We start from the raw sequence: 5511 nt of genomic DNA on the forward strand, positions 1-5511 counted from the left end.
GGCTGCTGCAGAAAACTCCTGTGGATGCCCCGAGCTGCAGCTTCAAACATCTGCGGCCTAAAGAACACTCTGTCATGATTCTGGGCCCAGCTTTTCCCCAAAGCTTCAGGAAAAGAGTCAAGCTTCATCCAATTATCTATGCACAGCTTCTTAGTTAGGGTCCCAGCTGCATGCAAACCATCCCCTGGGGGCTCGTTCCTTAGGATAAAGGAAGGGTGTGGGTATTGCACTGGATATTTTTTAATCCATGATGACGTGTGTATGTGTGTGTGTGGTATGTGGTGTGTGTTCATATGTGTGCATGATATACACATATGCATATTTATGCACATATATGCATATATGTCAACAAGAACAAAAATCTGATTTTTTCCCCTGAAGGTATTTCTAGAAAACAAAATCAGAAAGAGGCACAGAACTTCCATTGCAGCTCTTTGAAGACAAGGTCAATAAACCCTGGAGTTCGCTATCTAAACCAGGCTGCCTTTGATCTCTTCAGCCTATCTCCGTCTCCCGAGTGCTGCAACTAAAGGTGTGTGCCACCACAACCAATGTCACTGCATTTCTCATAAACTTTTTAAATCTTGTATTCAGTCCAACGGCTGGCTCTCTGGTTGTGACTTTTCCTGCATTTGTGACCCCGTTCTCTCTGGGGTTCATAAGACTGTCTTTTTGTCCTCAGCAAGAGACCATATGTGCACCAACACAGATGCAGCTCCAGCCAGTTCCCAAACACTGCCAGATAATGTCACCAGAAAGGGGACGGGTGTGGGGGGTGTACAGGTACTGTCTGTGATGGCCTCAATTTCAAATGCAAGTGACTAAGTCACGCCTCTCTGTCCCACTGTCCTCTCTCTACAAGCTTCTGCAGGCACTGTTGAGGACCCTTCCAGCTCCATACGGTGTAGGGCTCAGATATAACTTCTCGGGACTTGGAACCTGTCAGTGCAAACACCAGAACATGCATCTAACAGTATTTTGGGTCACCAAGAGTTTCACACTAAACAGTGCTTGTGTGATTTTCTTTTCAAACTGATAGACGGTACATTAGTGACGTTATCTGTCCCCCAAAAGGAGATAAAAAGCCCATTGACAAGAAGCTGAGGCAGGAGGATTAAGAATGGGCTCCCCCCACTCCCTCTCTGCCAGCTAAGCAATCAACCAGCGGGCCATTCCCATCAGGCTGAGGAGGGGCATTTCCTGCGCGGTGATTTGTGTCGGTTAAAAGCAGAAACATTGAGCAGTGACTTGAGGTTTTGTTGGTTTGGTTTGCTTGTTTTAGTCAGCTGGGACTCTTACAGAACAACAGGTGGGAGGGACAGACAATCAGACCAAAGATGAGGAAATCCACAGACTCTCCAGAACTTTCTTCCTATGACAAGGAGACGCCAAAGCCACCCTCTCCCCACTCCAGGTTCCTAGTCACCAACAGGGTGCGGAACGGCTTCATCATCTCTAGACCTGCTGTGGAATTTAAGTTTGTTTAATAATCATGAGTATGCTTTTCCCTATGAATGAAGTGAACTATAGGTGGGGATCTTCTACCTATAGCACAGCATACCAGAGAGGCTAGGACCTGAGTTCAAGTTCTTGCTCTCAGAGACAGTCAGCAGTCACTCGGTCTCTCTGGACTTCAGTTTTCTACTTACTGTGTTTGATCCCTTTCCATTCCACATATAAACACTGACAGGACTGACGCTGAACAGAGACCTTGGCGATTCCGGGTAGCTGGCTTCACTGACCCACCAGGTATGGAAAGGGGTTGGTAAAATTGTACAAAAGAGTGAGGGCAGGCATACCTGCAAGCTACCACTGAATGAGGTGGTTCACAAGCAGCACCCAGCTCAGAACGTGCCGGTGGGGAAGATGTAGCAGCCAAGGCTGGAATAACCTCCTGGACACAACAAAAAGAGTCCCCTCATCTTCCACCTGCCTAAAATCTACACTTGATCTTAGCCAAAAGGCCGAGAAGCAATACCTGCCTAAGATGCAAACAAGTGATCGAGTGACCCTTGTAAGAGGCGTGTCTCACCCTTCTCTTTCTGGCAGTATGTGTTGTGTACAACACCCTAAAGAACCTCTTCCTATAAAACGTTGGGAACGTAGCCTCTTTTTGAAATAGCAGACAGAGTCTTGCTGTACAGCCACGGCTGCCCTTGAACTAGCAATCCTCCTGCATTAACCTCCAGAATACTGGCTGGATTACAGGGCACGCCCAGTATACATATATTGCATCGCTGAGCTAGCATAATCATTAAAAATAAGCAAAGGCAAAAGATATGGGGAGGGCTGGAGAGATGGTTCAGCGGTTAAGAGCACCAGCTGCTTTTCCAGAGGCCCCAAGTTCAATTCCCAGCACCCACATGGGAACTCACAACTGTCTATAACTTCAATTCCAGAGGATCCGGCATTCTCACGCAGACATGCATGCAGAACACCAGTGAACATGAAAAGATAATAAGATAAGACAAAACCGAGGATCTTAATGGTGGTTTTTTTGGGTTTTTGTTTTTTGTTTTTTTGCCTTTAAGAGAGGGTCCCACACCCTCAGACAAGAAGACTGGAGAGAACCTTGTGAGGAAGTGGGGCACACCTGTCCAGCCAGGCATCGATTAAGCATCACATTCTATGACTTGTCAGAAACTGTGGGGAAACTTTTCCCTGTATACGGCTATAAGCAAGACATTCACACTTGATCAAGGTTCGCAGCCTGAGGTCAAAGCAGTCGCCATCTGTAATATCCTAGCACCCAAGACAACGAGATCATGCATTTCCTCAGAGAGCTCAGAGTCCATTCAGGATCTGGGGAGACTCAGCTGCACCTTCAGGGCCTAGTGGCTGGTGTCTGACCTGCACTCTAGGAAAGAGAACCTGTTGCCAACAGCTGTTGGCAAAGAACCATAGAGTTCATTATAGCCTGGGGCTATGGGGCCAGGGAACCATGGAGCTGGGAGGGGCTCATGCAGAGTAGGAGTGGAATCGATTTGTGTCCACCCCCAAAAATCTCATCTCAAGAATGGTTAGAGGAGGACCACTCCCTCCCCTATCCCGGGGCCTGCATATCCCAGTGCATATAGTCCTGAACCACCACCCCTCCCCCACCTTTGCCCACCCCAGAGGAGGTTACATAGTGACAGCCAGGTTGAACTCCCCTCTCCATATAAGGTCATGTTCAGTATGCACCTGGGATTCCTCCTTATGCAAATGAGGCATTCTTAGTACCCTGGCCCCAACCAAAAGCCCTTACTCACACCCAAATGTGTAAAAGGCCTTTGTGTCCCTACCACCACCACCAATTAAATGAGCTGTCTCCCTGAAGCCTGTTTCCTGAGTTTATTCTTGAAGCACTCACCTGTCTGAGGTCACATCACCCCCAGTTGCGCCCTCCTCCTTCTCCCTCTCAGGCCACCAGAGAAAGAGGTGAAAAGTAGCTGAAGTTTCTAAGGAGAAACCATGCATTTGGACAGCCAGAAATCCCCAGAACAAGATGGGCTGCAGTCAGCTGGACCATTAAGACCCAAGAACTGGGAAGACAGGCACTATGTGGAGGTATTAGGTGTAAAGGGGGCTTTCTTCATACATTTGAGTTTATCATTCACCAGAGGACAGACACGACAGCAGGATCCCTTTAGTGCTGTGCCTGCAAGAAGGAGGCCATGCAGTCCTCATACCTCCAGGGTAACCAGTGCATCACAGTGAGAAACCATGCAAGTACAGAGTCTACCACAGGGCATTTACCCTAAACCCATCCTCAGTCACAAGGGCAACCACACAAAGGGGAAGCCAGGCAAATAGGAAGACAAAAAGAAGAAGGTCAGTCAACATCCCTCAACACATACACACTGACTCAAGCCCTGGCAAGTGTGCAGAGTGGCCATGCTGTTTATCAATGGGGAACTTTCAAATGCTTTGCAAGGGTAAATTCAAAAAAATATTTCTTCTGTCTTTGGATGTAAGTCCTCATAAAAGAAAATATAGATGATAGTTAGATAGATAGATAGATAGATAGATAGATAGATAGATAGATAGATAGATGGATAGATAGATACATACATACATACATACATACATACATACATACATAGGTAGATGATAGGTAGATGATAGATAGATACATACATACATACATAGATGATAGGCAGATGATAGATAGATACATAGATACATAGATAGATGCATAGATACATAGATACATAGATAGATACATAGATAGATACATAGATGATAGATACATAGATGGAGAGAGAGAGAGAGATGCAAGGTCTGTGTATAACTTCTTACCTTCCTCTATGGCGTTGTCTTTCTGTTTCCTGATGTCTCCATCTTAGTGCTATTTTCATTGTCAGACTGACCTTGAGCTCACTTTTAAGTGAGGATATTTGTAATGCCCCTGCCTCTGCCTCCACAGATTAAAGCTGATGCCAACACACCAGGGCTTCCTTTTCCATGCTTTGGGTCATGTTGCTATTTTTCCAATGAACATAAATCTAAAACTTTTGATATCCAGTAATAAAATGTGGACTGATAATAGTCCCCCATTATCTACTACTTTATTGCAAAATGTGATTATTTGTTTGTCTATTTATACTTATGATTAGATGGGGGGGATGTATATAAAATCTAGGCCTTATACAAGATTTGGGTCCTAATTTGTGCTACTTATACAGCCCAATAAGTTTCAGATTTGAACATAAAATGATCCTGAGAACACAGATAAACCTTAAACTCATTAAAATATTTTTAAAAGGCCAAATGCAAAAAGTAAGAAAAATTAAAATCTTAACTACATATTATATGATTTTATTTGTATGAGATATCCAAAACAATAAATCTATGTAAGAAGTGAGCAGACTCGTGAATTCTTGGAGCCAAGGGGTGAAAACACTTAATGACCACAACTAGACAAGGGGACCTTCAGAAGTTACAGAAAAACTTGAAGACAGACCATGATGGCGGTAGGTCAACACTGAGGATTGAATTATATATACACTTTGAATGGGTTGGATTTATGGCATGTGCATGGTACTTCTGTAGCGCTGTTTTTAAAATGATTTCGATTCAGAGCAAGGTCAGGCGACTAGCAACAAAAATGCAAGTCCTAAAAGGGAGAAGAGGAAAAAGGTCATAGTTGAGGTAAATACGATCAAACTGGGACAAATAGCAAGTACATTAGATGTGGATGAAAGCATCAAAACAAACCCTATTATTTTATACAATTAATAGATGCTAATTTTTTTAAATGGAGTAATGCAAGTCCCTCTTAGAGGATTATGACTTTGCAAAGAATTCCCAACAGATAAAACTTCAAGTTTCAAATAAAATGTCCAACTTTCAGTCAAAGATCACAAAATACTCCTGAAAAGAACTGTCAGACTGACAACAAATCACCATCCAGAAAAGATGTCAGATGATGTCGTCAGTTGACATTCATTGATCAGTAATTGTATCCTAACTATGTTATTCATAAGTATAACTCAAAAGAGATGCTTAGAAATTTCTGCAAACAACATA

The 5511-nt window shown here is 43.8% G+C and overlaps 1 pseudogene; it reads right to left on the bottom strand.

Annotated features, from left to right (window-relative positions):
- Window positions 1-1821: 1821 nt before the first annotated feature.
- Window positions 1822-1976, bottom strand: LOC115029930 (annotated as a pseudogene).
- Between the last annotated feature and the right edge of the window lie 3535 nt (window positions 1977-5511).

This window comes from Mus caroli, chromosome 18 (genome assembly GCF_900094665.2).
Source record: "Mus caroli chromosome 18, CAROLI_EIJ_v1.1, whole genome shotgun sequence".
NCBI lineage: Eukaryota > Metazoa > Chordata > Mammalia > Rodentia > Muridae > Mus > Mus caroli.